Genomic DNA, 15,946 nt, shown 5'->3' with positions numbered 1-15,946 from the left:
TCCACGTCGTCTATTGTAAAGAACATTTCCATGCAGTCTGTAAATAAGTTGAAAAGCTTACACACTTGATTATATATCTAAGGGCTTGAGTCCGAGCTGCCCCTTTTTCCTCTTCTGCTTCTGCTGCTGCCAAGACAGATGACGTCACATGAACAGGTGCAATTTCCCCTGCATAAATGGTGAAATAATGGCCACAATTTCACTAAACTAACACTGCCCTTACTAACATAATCTCCACATTACTGAAACTATCACATAACGTGCCGCGCAACACCTCTGCAATTTCTTCTGAGAACTTTGCTGGAATTGATCCGAAGTGAACAACCGTGAGCCTTTCAAGCAGTGTTGTCTCCAATCACAAACAAGAGGAAATCTGCCAATGCTGGGAATCTGAACAATATACACAAAGTGCTGGAGGAACATCTATGGACAAGAGTACAGTTGATGTTTCAGGTCAGGACTGGGAAAAAAAGATGAGGAGTCAGAGTTAAAAGTGGGGGGAGGGGGGCAGAGAGGAAGAACCACAAGGGGATAGATGAAACTGGGAGGGGGGATGGGTGAAGTAAGGAGCTGGGAAGTTGATAGGTGAAATGATACAGGGCTGGATACAGTGTTATATCCCTCTCCTGTCTAGAGCTTGGCTTTCTCTAGTGCCCACACTTTCTAGCATCAACTTGGGTACGTTACCTCTGCCCTGCTAGATGACATCCGTAGATTTGGCAGCTGCCATAGTTACTAGAGGAAATACAAAACTAGTGGTAACCTTGACTTGCAGGGAAGTCTTTCCCAACAGTCAAGCATTCACCCTTGTAACAAACTTGTAAGTTTTGTAAGAGTGCATATTCTGCACTCTTACTGTGAACAATGGAGGTAATATAGAGAAACATGAGGGACTTAGATCATAAGAGATAGGAGTAGGATTAGGCCACTCAACCCATTGAGTCTCCTCCACCCTTCCATCATTACTTGCCACAGATTTATGCACACTTCTGTGCACACACAGTGAGTGCTATCAGAATGATGTGGTGAACAAACTTGATATAGAACAGTCCATGTTCGAAGCCTTCCCTAGTAGTGCTCCCCAACTCTTCCTCCACTGACGATTGCATTGGTGCTCTTCATCCACTTATCAATTTTATGAACTTTGCCTCTAAATTCCACCCTGCCCTTAAATTTACTTGGTCCATCTCTGAAACCTCCCTCTCCTTTCTCGATCTCTCTGTCTCCCATCTCTGGAGACAAACTGTCGACTGCCATCTTTTATAAACCCACTGATTCTTCACTATACTTCTTCCCACCCTACCTCCTGTAAAAATGTAATTCCTTTCTCTGTGTTACATCGCCTCCAACGCTTCTGTTCCCAGGATGTGGCTTTCCATTGCAGGACATCAGAGATTTCCTTCTTCTTTAAAGGATGGGTTTCCCTGCACTGTTGATGCTGCACTCGCATTATGTTTCCTCCATTTCCTGAACATTTGTGCTCACCCAGTCCTCCCACTGTCCTAACAGTGATAGAATTCCTTTTGTCCTTACCTACCACCTCATGAGCCTCCACATCGAACATATTATCCTCCACAAATTCCACCATATTCCAATGGATCCCATCACTAAACATACTTTAACTTCCCCACCCCCCCCCCCTGCTTTTCACAGGGATTGCTTCCTCCATGATTCTCTTGTCCATTCATCCTTCCCCACCGATCTCTCTCCTGGCACTTATCCCTGCAAGTGGCCTAAGTGCTACACCTGCCCATTCACCTCCTCCCTCACCTCCATTCAGGGCCCCAGGCAGTCCTTCCAGGTGAGGCGACACTTCATCTGCAAATCTGCTGGGGTCAACTATTATATCTGGTGCACTCGAAGCTGTCTTCTCTGCATTGGTGAGGCCAGTTGTAAATTGGGGAACAGCTTCCTCAACCACCTTCACGCCACCCACCAACTGTGAGACTTCACAGTGCCCAACTATTATAATTCCAGTTTCCATTCAGACATGTTGGTCCATATGGCCTCTTCTTGTGCCAAGATGAGGTCACATTGAATGGAGGAGCAACACCTTATATTCTGTCTGCTAGATTCTAACCACATGGCATAAATATCAGTTTCTCCTAGGTAAACCCCACCACTAATCTATTCCCCACTCTAACCTTTTACTCTTTTCACTTGCCTATTACTTCCCCTGGATTCCCTCCTCCCCTTCTTCCCCTATGGAGCACTTTCCTCTCCTATCAGATTCCTTCTTCTCCAGCCCTTGCGTTTTCCCACCCACCTGACTTAACTTAACACCTTCCAGCTAGCCTCCTTCCTCCCCCCATCTTTTCATTCTGGCAACTTACCCCTTTCTTCTCAGTCCTGAAGAAGTGTCTCACCCCAAGATGTTGACTGTCTATTCATTTCCGTAGATGCTGCCTGAGCTGCTGAGTTCCTCCAGCAATTTGTGTGTGTTGCTCTGGATTTCCTGCATTTGCAGACTTTCTCATGTTCTTAAAAGTTGGAATGTCGCAGCCCTGGTGGGCCAGTGCTTCTCAGTATCACTCAATTGGAGATGCAGGACTTTGATGTAGTAACAAGTATGAATAATAAAATAAACCAGGGTGATGTATGCCTCAGAGAACAATATTGTTCCCTTGATCTTGTTGCCCATTCTTTATCATGGTAGCTCAAGTTGTTCTAAGAAGTGTCAGAAAAGTAATTTTGATAATAGAGTCAGTCTCCATCAGTTAGAGCACACCTATAGCCACAGTGCCACTACTGGACTGACTAATTCAAGTTAAATTGCAGAAATGCCAAGCAATTAGATTGATCCAACCCAGTTATCGAGCTTATTGAATATTGTAGTCACATTCATCTTGGAAAATAGTTAGTACTCCATAGTTGCAAGGAACCTTATAGATGATAGTGCTTTGTTAAGATTAAGCTAAGTTAAGCCACTTATCTAAGATAAGGCCCTAAGATAAGCAACGATGCAGTATATCCATGCCTTACCCCTGTTGTGATGGTATTGGGTTTGCTGACCACAAAGATCTAAACTCAAATGAAGAATTAAGCACTATGGGATATAAATAGCCATGAGTACCCTCACTAAATGGAGATAATACTCTAACTACCCAATCTTCAAGTAATACTTTACTTTCCTGTTTATTTTCTATGGTGAGTTTAGCCAATAGTTCCAATGTCCACTGTTCGAATGGTGATTCCTCTCTGTCTACTAAGGAGAAGATACTTCCAACTAACAAAGTAGTTTCAATCACAGTTCAGTTATTTACAGTAATATATATTTAAATCCAAACAATGCTCTTAAAACACATTTAAAACTCACAGGGAATTTCTACCTTAAACTTTTCTAAAATACAAACCATAAAGCACAGATCATTTCTTAAACTCAAAGGATAAAGGACTTCCATAACTTAGGTACAATTCCTGTGAACTAAAAAGACATACCACAATGCTGAAATATGAATAGTCCATAACAGAAACTGAAGCTGGGGGAATAGATTCCAATTCAGCCTGTGTTTCTTATCCAATTACAAATAAGCCTGAACCACTCTCTACATTTGTGCTCTTTTTCTCCCACAGAGATGACTTCACACATTCATGATATTCCCTCAGAAATGAATTAGACAAATGATCTAAAAGTATTTTGGAGACATAGACCTCTGCTTAATGTTCACAGTTCACAATTAATGATGTAAATGCTGTAAAGCTAACTTTCTTCAGCACTAAAACCTTTCACTGTAAACAAATTAGTTATTGATATAAGAAATTATATTATCCATCTTTTCTGAAAACTTCCTTGAACTAGTAACTTAAGAGTCAGCTTGTCTGTATGAAACAACCCAAATTAAATAACCCATTGTCTTATACTCCACATTGAGTGGCAATAAAGCAGATGTAGTGAGCTAGCATCTGCTTTCATACAGACAGAGCATCTTCAAAGCTATTTTATAAAGAGTACTTTTGACTTCAAACTGATTATTGTTTTCCATTTACATTTTAAGAACTGACTTCCATTTATGACTAGAAGTTAAACAAAGCAATGTAGTTGAAAGTTTACTTATTCTACATCTGTTTGTGCTCTTTCAAACGGCAGCTGCTATTTAGAAAGCAAACTTAGAAAAATGTGAGACATGAATATCCATCACATTGTAGTCAGTTTTTTTTTGCTGGCTTATAATGTTAGAAGACAGTGGGACTGGCAAAAAGAAGTGTCTAAGTAGAACATATGGAATCCAGGAGTTTTACAGTTCAAACTAAAAACTTCCTACCTTGCTTATGTCCACCTGCATTAAATATGGCAGAGCATGCATGCAGTAACATTAGTTTTCTATGTTTCTGAAACTTAAAGATTCACAAAAAATAGCATAGATCTTCTTCATCAGTTGTCAATTGAAATCCTGGACCCACAAACTCTATTGCAGGTGGGACATGTATATGTGGTAGTGATGGCAACCATGGCTGCATTTCTCCTGGTTCTCTTCTGCTGTCTTCTGGTTGCTCTTTGCATCTCCAGAATACGAACCTCATCCCTACACAGCTGTCGCCAAGTCATACGGTCAGCAGCAACATCCTCCAGGTCCTTGGGTCTGATCTTGCACTTCCTTAAAGCATTCTTTATTTGATCCTTATAGTGCTTCTTTGGCCCTCCATTTAAGCATCAACCATGATGTAGCTGGCTGTATAACACTCTGCAGGGTAGCCGACATGGGGGTATCCTTATCACGTGCCCCAGCCACTGCAGCTGACGCTGGGTGATCATGGCCTCAATACTTCTGCAGTTGGTCTTTACAAGTATTTAGATGTGAGGCACCCGCTCATGCCAGGTAATTCCTAGAATGCTCTGAAGGCAGATTATGTGGAAGCGTTTCAAGGACTTGATGTGATGTCTATGGGTTACCCAAGCATCACAGCTATAAAGGAGGGTGGTGACACAGACTGCTTGGTATACGGCGACCTTTGTGGAGGGACGAAAGCTCCTGTTCTGAAAGATTCTATGCAGAAATCTCCCAAAGGCAGTTGAAGCCTGTTTAATGCAGCTCTGGATGTCATTGTCAATGCCGCTATCCTCAGAGAGAATACTCCCCAGATATTTGAAAGATGGCATTACTGACAGCTTTTCATCACCAGAAGGCAGGTAGAGTGGGTGGGACACTGGTTCTCCATTGGCAAACCACTTCTGTCTTGGCAGTATTGACAATCAGCCCCATCCTGCTGGACGCTCTCACCACCACAGCAAGGACAGTCTGAAGATCCTCTGGAGTATGGGCCACAAGAGCACAGTCGTCTGCATACTGCAGCTCCAGGACCTGTACTCCACAGAGTTTGGTAGTTGCATGGAGCCTCCTGATGTCAAAGAGGTTGCCATATAATAATAATAATAATCAAATAGTAGCATAGATATTATAACAAAACACAGCATTTTAAAAAAAAGAAATAGCTGTAGAAATTCCAATGCATACAAATGCATCCAAATATGGACAACAAAATATGGCACTGATTTTTTTATTGCACAAGGAACCTGGGATCAATCCTGACCCGCCTTGTAGTTTGTGTAGCGTTTACACGTGCTCAGTGTTTCCTTTCGGTCCTCTGGGTTCCTGCCACACCTCAAAATTGAGGTGGAAATTTAATTGGTTCTAGTGAAGTATCCTACGATAAACTAATGCCAATAAGGTGTAAAGGAGAAATTATGGGCATGTGTGAGGGAGTAGTATAGAGATGTACAATGAAAGAAATTGAATTAACAGGACTACTCCCCTGGAAGCTACCATGGCCCTCTTCAGAGTCATTGTAGAGATAAAAGAATCTGGTTGGTTTACATAGCACAACAGAATTTAATGGTGTGCTTTGGTAGTGTTGTTGGTAAAGGCAGAAAGCCCAATATATTCGAACGGTAGTTGAAGAGCTGTGACTTTTAGGGCTATGAACCTGTTGCTGGAAGGCAGATTAGAATACAGAACTCTTTATTACTGGCATAGGAGTTAGTAAAAGGCCCTATGTGTTGTAAGTATTCCATGATTCACTGCTCAGGTTATCAACTATGGAGTGAACAACCAAGAAGGAGAAAAAGCAGGATATACAGAACAAAGTTGCAGAGGATGAGGAAGGGAGGAAATGATTCAGATAGCTCCATGCAGAATTCCTCGTTTTAACTATTGATGCAGCCTAATGGTCTTGTGTCACTGAGCTCTTCTTTGCCCCTGATCTCTTCTTTGCCTCTTCTTTGCAAGAAACATCTTTCTTCTTCCTCTACCAAAACCTCTACTGCAGTGTCCAAATCTTACATCTTCTACCATTCTTCAGTATTTGCCAGTCAGATTCATTTCTGCAAAACCCCTCCTGTTTAAGCAGATATTAGCTGAGCTGGCTAACTTTCAGTGGTGCAAGTTACTCAGAAAACTGGCAGCCTGTTGAAACGTCCAGTCAGTGAACATCACAACACTGGTGGATGCAACGATCATTATAATTAGCAAGCAGCACAATACTGGCCTGCTGCCTGCTTTCTGCTTAAGAGGAGCAGGTTGACAGCATATCGCGATCCCTAGACTGTATTCATAGGGTATTGAATTTAGCCCACTAAGCACTTTATTTCTGTAGCAAAATGGAGATTATCTTTTGATAGACAATCAGCTTTTGCAGTGTGCAGCATACATACATGTATGCAAATATATACAGTACACTTCCCACCAACATGTTAATATTCTAGGCATTAAAACGGCCCAATAATGTTTAAAATAAAACATTCTCTGCTGTCAAATATTCATGCGCATGACTCATTTTAATAGAGTATAAGAGCTCAAAATCCCAGAAAGTGGAGCAGCTTTAAACTCAGATAGGCTGCATTTCTTTTCTCAAGCTTGCCATTGAGTGGGGGAGCATTTGCAAATAATCTGTGAAATATTACCATTTAAATTTTGGAAGGAAAGTTTAAGGCATCAATTAACTCTAAAATTTTGCTTACTGGAGAATATAAAAGGGATAAGTAAGTACTCGTGTACAGCTTGTTAAGCCATTTTTGTTTATGGATTGCAGAGCCCATCTTTTAACTTCAGCAAGCTGCTTTATATGGTTATTTGTTATTCACCATTGGTTATTAAGAGGAATTCACATAAGAAAAGTTCAGTCTGTGTAATTGAACTGTGAAATATCACCGTGGACTTCATAAACATTTAAATCTAAGCACATTCAAACTTGACAGTACTTTTAATTTCAAATGTTTTCCTTTCTCTTAAAGTTTAGCTCATTCTTTTCCCCTGGTGTGTACTTCTATTAAAATGTAAATAGCCAACAATTTAAACAATTATATAAGAAATTAAAGTGGAAATAGAGATCAGTTTTGTTTAAAATAATTCCTTTTCATTTTTGGCAAAACATAAATTTCATTTTCCCTAATTATTAATGTTCTGTAAAAGTACTATGGGACTACTGTGGATCTAATTTTACCCTTGTCATTAAATGAAACAGACATCTGTAGGTGCCAATAATGTTTAAAGGGTGTGTGATACATATTGTTAGATTTTTAAAGCAATAATATATTTTGCATGGAAAGCATACAAAATTATATTTGGATTGCTTATAAGGGTCATTATTTTTAAACATATGACAGATCCACGACAGGCATTGATTGGTGACTAATTCCTTTTAAATTATGAAAGATTGAGAATAAATTATTAGCAAAATTTTCTCAGTACATTTTATATCTTTAATTTTTCTGGGAGAATATTCAGATGGTTTCTTTTACCACACATGTGGATTAAATATAGGTTTATTTGGCACATATGGCAATTTATGTCTCCTGAAACTGCATGGCACACACACTAGCCTATCATTCATGCAGTTTTTCAAACTGTCCTTCCCCTCTTAAGATTTCTCACGAGTCCTCACTCCAAATACACTTCTATTTTGCTATTCTAATATTGTTTTAAAAAGGATATTTTTCTTCCCGTTATATGAATACTCCACTGAATGCATGCTAGTCATTTTGGAACTACATACATGATTGCAATTCAGTTTATCTGCAAGAATAGATAGCTATTGTATTTTCTTAGCTAAAATGACTGCTTCAGTGAAGTTGGAAATTAAACTAATGTAGAGAAGAAACGGTGAAGCACCATTTCCTCTTTGTAATCACACACCCTAGCTCTTCTCTAATTATATTTAAGTAAAGCAAGAAGTATTTGTCTCTTTGTAGTCCAATTAGTTGTATTTTCTTGTGTTGAAAGGCAATTAATGTCCTGTAGCTTTTACAGGGAATTCATGGCTCATGTAATTTGGCCCATACAACCTGTAAAGTGGGCAAAACAATATTCATTTTGCAGGATTATCTTGATTAATTGCAATGTAAATCGAGGCCAGTTTTAGATTTTAATTACATTTTATAGGATGGGAGGACATTAGAGTAACTTACAAAAGGTCTTTGCTCTGCCTTATGTTTAAGTCCCAACATGCTTTTACTTTAATCTTTAAATGCATTTCTATCAACTATACCACAATTTTTCAATTATTTTAATGCACTGTTATTCAGAGGTAACAGTGGTATACTGAAACAAAGTTACAATTTGTATCAATATCTTGTTAAGACAATCTTAGCAGGATATAGATGTAGTAGTTGTGTACACAGTTTGTTGTCTTTTGCACATTGCTTATTGGTTTGTCCTGATGGGTGCAGTCTTTCATTGATTCTATTATGTTTCTTGGATTTACCAAATATGCCCAAAAGAAAATGAATCTCAGGGTTCTATATGATGACATATATGTACTTTGATAATAAATTTTCTTTGAAATTGAAATTTGAACTATGTTCTTCTCTAATTGTCTTAGATGCATTGTCAAAAATATGTAATGATTCTGGAAGTTTTACAACTGTTCAATGCAAAAATATTTTGTCTCCTAGAATGTCAAAACAGATAAGGAATATTTACTACATAGCAAATGACCAGTTTTATTTTGTTTTGTTAAATATACATTTATTTTGGCATAAAAATAATTTCCCAATAAAGAATGTTTCCTTGCATGGAGTAAAACAGAAACATTTTCTTTGAATTAATCTATAGATGAATACACCTCCTGAATCTTGGAGTAAAAGTTAAGGACTTGGAACACCAAAACGTTTTTTTATAATATTGGGTAATATAAAATTTCCACTCCCTCGTGTATTATAGAACATTGCAAAAGATAGAGTTTCACTTTAAACCTGCACTGATTCATGAAAAGATTTAATCCTGTTTATTTTTATGACTTGCTCTCCCTATCTTAACAGCACACTGTTCTGCTTAAGGCACTTTATTTGTTTGCTTTATATATTTTGCTGGTTTCAAGTTATTTGGACCATTATCTTTCTGTTTTGTTTGCAAAGACATTATTTACCCAATATAAAGAATGATAATTAATTGGGAAAAATTCTAATTGTAGGTTTGTTCCTTATTTTGAAACTTAACTGATTATTTTTTGTAGGTTCATATTTGATTGTTATCTAATTAACAAGACATAGACGAATAGTTTCTTTTTTTCCTTATTTTGTGAATTTAATTATAAAACAAGATTAAAACATAAGGATGAAAATAGGATTAATACTATTTAAATAGAAGAATATTATTTGGCAAGCCGTGAGCTGACAGCTGTCACAGCAGAACATGTTGCCATCATGCCCAATGAATTTAAAGAATTAGTCTAAATAACTTGTACGCAAGCTGTGAAAGCTTCCAACATAGTAACACAACATCATTATCTTAAACTGTTTATGGTTATAGGGTACAAAGGGGAAAGCAAGTGTGAAACTGTAAAAGGAGAGTTATTAAAAGATGAATCCAGTGAAGCTAGTTGATAATTTTATCGTGTATTCCATGTGAACCATAATTAGTTATTAATTTCAGATTAACAATGCTTTTTTCTGATACTCACAAATACCGTCATCATCTCAACCTACCAGGATTTCAATGCTTGATCTAGCCAATAGTTCAGTGCTTCCATTTAATATCAGAGTACATCCTGAAATTCTTGTTGTTCACAAGCATCCACGAAGAGAGCTGCAAAGAATGAGTGACAGTAAAAACGTTAGGACCTCACAGCCCCCACTATTCCACCCCCCACGCAAAGCAGCAGCAAAGCGCTGACCCTCACTCTCCACCACTTACTTAAGCAAACAAAAATGCATCAGCACCCTCCACCCACCAATAGCAGCACCAAGAAAGACCATGATCTGGAGTACAACAAAAATTAATCATTCACCCTGACAATTCCTCTGGGCCGCAAAACCTCAGAACCCTGAAGGAACACTCATATTCAAGCTGTGACCTTGGGATATTGAAAAGCAGCCAGCCGTGGGCACCCAGGAACAGGTCCCACCATTGCTAACAACTGAAGTTTGAGTGCAAATCCAGGTCAGGTTCTCCGATAGAACCCCATCCACCTTGAAAAGGAAAAAGAGAGACATGAAAAGTAGAAATTAAGCTATTTCTGCAGAGGAGCTCAGAGGAGTTGCTGTTAAGGGCCATCGTAGCTCCACCCCTCCAAATTTAGCACTGCAATATCCAAGGGTAACACAGATAATTTCCTGCTATCTATCCATTTATTATTGACAAGAGTTAAGTCAAAGAGAATACTTGCATTAGAAATTTTCATTTGGGTTCTATTATTGAATCTGGTGACCTGTTGGATCAGTAAAGGCTGCAAAAAAACAGTGTAAGGGGTTTCTTCTTTATGTTACTGCGTATATTAATCAAAATGGCTTCTTTGTTATGTTAAAAGTAAGAATGCTTCTTTGTTATGGTAACTGGTGAGAAAGTGCTTTCTCCCGCAGCTTGTTCGGGTTATAATTATTGATAATTATTGATAATGAATTGTATTCATTTGTTAACCAATTGGGATAGATGTTATTCTTTCTTGTGGGTCTGTAAGCTAGTGTTGTGTGGACTTTTGGGGAGTTGGAGGGGAGATCGCGAGGAAGGAGGATGTGCTGGATGCGCTCTGGTCGACCAACGAAGTTGGTCCCGGGCATTGGGTCAAGGAGGTTGGAGAAGATTAAATAGTGGACCGAAGACTTCGATAGTTGAGCTCCAACGGTTGTGCACGAATTGACTGAACTCTGATAAGTTTTGGTGCATTTTCTTTCTTTTCTTTCATATATAATGATTCACTATTAATTACCTAGTTCTACTAAGATTTATAAAGTGTAATTTGTAAAATGTACATTGTGTGCTGGCTGATGATTGATGTTTGAGGCCATATCAGGTGACATTGCACAACAACCAACGCAACCGTGAGACAGGGTTGGGCGGGGGACGGGGGTCTCCCCTAGATGCGTACGAGCCAATATAGCTGAGTGTTACAACAGTAGCATCTTCTAACACTTGTCAAGTCCTGGAACAAATTATGAAATTAAAATAAAATATTTTGTACCAGTTCAAGTATCTTAATTTTAAAATATTACGATTACGGCCAAATTACTTTTTATTACATGTATTTCATTGGATTCAAGTTATGTGAGCCTTCTACAGGAATTGACGTAATTACTGTGTAGATTTCAGAGCGATCTCAGCAGAACCTCTGTTGACATAACAGCTTGGTATTTAACAGCTGAGCATTACATTTGTGGAGGCTTGTCCGGGATTGAATTTTCGATAAGCTGTGTAAATTGCCACGTTAAGTAGTGCGGAGATGGATCGAGATCGAGACTGTAAATTGCTGTGAGTTAGAGGACGTATAGGTGAATCATGCATGCGTGTTAAGTGGGGTGGCTTTCCGCATTTCAGGAGATGCGTTAGTGCGGGAGTTGAGTTTGGTCAAATGTATGGGGCAGATAGAACTGGTAGCTAGAAGGTGCGGTAAAGAAGTGGAGTCTAGCTGGGTGTTGGTTTGTACGAGTGCTGATGTCATGACATTGGAACTGCCAGCGACAGTCAGTGTCCCGGGGGAGGCGGGGCCGTGGGGCCTCCACACCCTCCCGGAGGACGGAAGTGAGGAGACACCAGAGGAGGAGCTAGATGAGACACTGGGGAGGTGCCAGTAACCAGTTTGGGGGGGGGGGTGTCAGAGTGGGAAAGCATGGCCAGGCCCTGCCCCCCAGTTAAAGGTGAGACCTCTGAGCTAGCAGCCACCCTTACCTCCCTGGTGAGAGGGTCGAGAGGCCACGGTCGAAGCTGAGAATTTTCTCAGGAGCCACGCCTACCCCGGAAGGGGAGGATGACTACGAGACCTAGATCGAAAACACGTCCCTGTTGTTAGAGGCGTGGCCAGGCTCGGATGAGGAAAAGAGACAGCAATGGGTGGGAAGTTTGAGGGGTGGAGGGGCCAGAGTCGTCTGGGAGCTGAAAGCTGAACAGCCCTCGGCTTCACTGGCGGAGTATTTAGAAGCTTTGGAGGGAGTGTTTGGAATGTCAGGGGTCCCTGGGAGCTTTTGGCGGAGTTTCACCACATGGGGCCGGGTAGAGGGGAAAAGCTCTCAAAATACATATTTCGGCTGGAAAGGATGCTTACTGGGTTGCATTGCCGGGGGGGGGGGTTCATAGTGAAGGTAGATGAAGTGGCGAGGGTGAGGATGAGTCAGATATTTAGTGGTTCCCTGGAGGAGGACAAGGTGGCTTGGAGTCTCCAGTAGTCCTATAAAAAGAGCCCCCCTCCATCATTCAGGCAGCTGATTAGAGAGGTGCAGGAGGAAGAGAGCGCATTGGGCCAAAAAAGGGGCTCCGGCCACCGGGCTCGATCCTCAGTAGTACAGGGAGTGGTGGCCGGGTTGAGGACTGAGAAACCCAAGGGGTCCTGGGGGGTAGGGACCCCCCGTTTAGACAGGGAGAGTACCCCCTTCGGGAGACGACCCACGCAGTGGGCTGGGAGTGGCGGGCATCCCGGGAGAGGAGGGGCGGCGGGTAGCGTGTGCTATAACTGTGGGAAAGAGGGGCATTTCCAGTGGGAATGTGAGTGGCCAGGGGTGTGCTTCAACTGTGGGGAAGAGGGACACTTTTGGAGGGATTGTGAGATACAAGGCATCCTGCGGAGGGCAAGCCCCCTGACGACTAAGAAGAGAGAGGTGTCAGGAAACTTGGGAGAGACTCGGTGAGGGAACGGACTGGAGTCTTTGGAGGAACACGTTCCCAAAAATCAGCCAGGGGACCACCAAAAGCCCAAGCCTTTATTCCGGATGGGCTGGTGGGACACCATTCCAGCGTGTGCCTACGGATAGAGGGAGTTCATGCAAAAGCCATCCTCGATACAGGATCGCAGGTTACCTTATTGTACCGGTCGTTCTACAACAAATATCTCAAGCACTTGCCAGTAACCCCATTTAATGCACTGGAGATTTGGGCTGTAAGTGAGGGTGATTACCCGTACGATGGGTACCTGTCAGTGAGATTGGAGTTCTCAGAGGGCGAGGTGGGAGTGTCTGAAGCTCTTGAGACGTTGGTGTTGGTTTGTCCAGACCAGGGGAAACAGGTGGCATTGCCCTTCTGGTGGGGACTAACTCCCCTCTTGTGCGACGGCTCCTGGGAGCCTGTAAGGAGAAGGCGGGGGAGAACTTTCTGGGGACCCTCTCAGTACACCCAGTGTTTCCAGCAGTGTTTGAAGAAGTGGGTGACCCCCAAGGACTGGATCCTGAGTGTAAACGAGGGATGGTGTGGTGTACTCAGGCGAGGCCTAAAGTGATACGGCTAGGGGTGGTGGCACTAGTGATGGGAACCCCAGATTTCCCGGAGTGCTGGTGGGCAAAGCCCTGTTAATAGACACCTTGGAAGACCTTGAGGGGGAGTCCCGGTTCCCAGCTGGGGTGCTGGTGAGACCTGAATTGCAGAGGCCCTCAGTTCTACAGGCATGCCGGATGGGGGTGATTGTAAGGAACACAACGGAGAGAGAGATCACCTTTAAGTACGGGATGCCTCTCGTGCACTTGTTCCTGGTGACGATGATGTCTAGCGCCCCCGTGAGGCCCACTGGAGGAAAACTATTGGAGAACTGGGGGCGGCTGACCAAGGAGGCCTTTAATTTTGAGGACTCCACCGTACCGCCAGAGTATAAGAGCAGGCTGGTGGAGAAGATGCTGAAGCTAGGGGATGTCTTTTCTCAGGGCGAGTTTGATGTGGGCTGTTCCAAGAGTACTCGTCACTCTATCTGGATGACAAATGACACCCCGTTTAGAGAAAGGTTGCGGCGGTTGGCCCCAGCAGATGTGAAAGACGTGTGACAGCACTTGCAGTGGTTGAAGGATGCAGGGATTATCAAGGAGTCCCAGAACCCCTATGCGTCCCTCATAGTCGTGGCTAGGAAGAAAAACGGGAAGGTATGCATGTGCGTGGAGTATAGGACTCTGAACTGGCACACTGTCCCCGATCAGTATATGGTCCCGAGGGTTGAAGACGCATTGGCCTGTCTGAGCGGTGCGCAGTGGTTTACTGTTTTGAATTTGTGGAGTGGGTATTACTAGATCCCAATGAGTGAGGCCAATAAAGAGAAGACGGCTTTTATCTGCCCACTGGGATTCTTTCAGTTCAAGCGAATGCCCCAAGGGGGCCCCAGCCACCTTCCAGAGGCTCACTGAGAGGACTGTGGGGGATATGAACCTGCTCGAGGTGCTGGTGTATCTGGACGATCTGATAGTGTTTGGATCTACTTCGGAGGAACATGAGGAGAGGCTGCTGAAGGTGTTAAGCCGGCTGAAAGAGGAAGGCTTGAAACTTTCCCTGGACAAATGCCAGTTCTGTAAGCCGTTGGTCAGCTATGTTGGCCACATAATTTTGTGAGAAGGAGTGGCTACTGATCCGGCTAAGATAGTCGCAGTGACCACCTGGCTGAGACCCCAGAAGGTGAGCGCCCTACGCTCATTTTTGGAGTTCTGTGGATATTACTGATGACTTGTGAAAGGATACGCTAACGAGTCACCCGTGGAACCAGCTATTGTGTGGCTATCCACCTGTGGGGAAGAAAAGGAAAGGGGACTGAGGACAGGAAGCAGGAGGATACTGGAACCCGGCAGATCCGTTTGGATCGAGATGGGATGATCAATGTGAGGAGGTGTTCCAATCTCTGAAAAGGGCGCTGACACAAGCCCCGGTGTTGGCTTTTGCCGATCCCCAAAGGCCAAATGTGCTGCCCACTCATGCCTGGCAAGACGGTCTAGGGGCTGTCCTGTACCAGGATTAGGGCAACGAATTGAGGCCGGTGGCATTTGTTAGCTGAAGTTTGTCTCCATCTGAGAGAAACTATCCCACTCACAAGTTGGAGTTCCTGGCGCTGAAATGGGCGGTGGTGGACAAGTTGAGTGACTATCTATACGGGGTCAAGTTTGAGGTGAGAACGGTTAACATTCCTCTCACTTATATTCTGACCTTGGCAAAATTGGATGCTACTGGGCATCGGTGGTTGGTGTCCTTGTCTGTCTATGAGTTCAGCCTGAAGTACCAGCTGGGAAGTCAGAACATCGATGCAGATGTTTTATCTCGTTGGGCGCATAAGGGGTCGGGCACGGATGAGGAGTGGGAGAGCGTCCCTGCCCCGGGAGTGAAGGCCATGTGTCACTTTGCGAGCGACGCTGAAGCAGGAGTCCTGATGGGGCCGGATCAGTTGGAGACTGATGAAGACGCACTACCCACTGTGTACTGTGATTTGACTGCTCTGAGGAACAGGCACCTGCCGGAAGTGAGCCCCCAGGAAGTGGGGGCGGCTCAGCGTGATGACCCGAGCATTGGCACTATCTGGTACACAGTCAGAAAGGGGGATATGGCCCAGGGGGAGAAAGCGAAGCACACCTCCATGCCCTTACTACTGAAGGAGTGGCCTAGACTGAAGTTGAAGAACCAGGTCTTGTACTGGGTGATGGTGCCCCCAGACCACCCCCGGCATTGGCAGCTGGTCATGCCTGAGAAATATCGGAAGACTGTGCTCCAGGCACTGCATGATGATTCCAGGCACTTGGGGGTGGAAAAGACCTATGGATTACTCAAGGACCGGTTTTACTGGCCCCAGA

At 43.0% G+C, this 15,946-nt stretch overlaps 1 protein-coding gene and 1 long non-coding RNA gene across 7 annotated transcripts in view; one reads left to right on the top strand and one right to left on the bottom strand.

Moving 5' to 3' along the window:
- eya4 (EYA transcriptional coactivator and phosphatase 4) overlaps positions 1–15,946 on the top strand; it is a 419,225-nt gene that overhangs the window by 46,897 nt on the left and 356,382 nt on the right. The window lies entirely within an intron of this gene.
- Positions 9,991–15,946, bottom strand: part of LOC132400324 (uncharacterized) — a 59,329-nt gene continuing 53,373 nt past the window's right edge. Inside the window, exon 3 of the long non-coding RNA XR_009514226.1 lies at positions 9,991–10,019. This is a non-coding gene — a long non-coding RNA (uncharacterized LOC132400324). The remainder of the gene's footprint in view (positions 10,020–15,946) is intronic.

The sequence above is a fragment of the Hypanus sabinus genome, chromosome 10 (assembly GCF_030144855.1).
Source record: "Hypanus sabinus isolate sHypSab1 chromosome 10, sHypSab1.hap1, whole genome shotgun sequence".
Classification (NCBI taxonomy): domain Eukaryota; kingdom Metazoa; phylum Chordata; class Chondrichthyes; order Myliobatiformes; family Dasyatidae; genus Hypanus; species Hypanus sabinus.
Note: the sequence above shows the minus strand (reverse complement) of the source record. Positions and strands in the feature narration are given on the sequence as shown.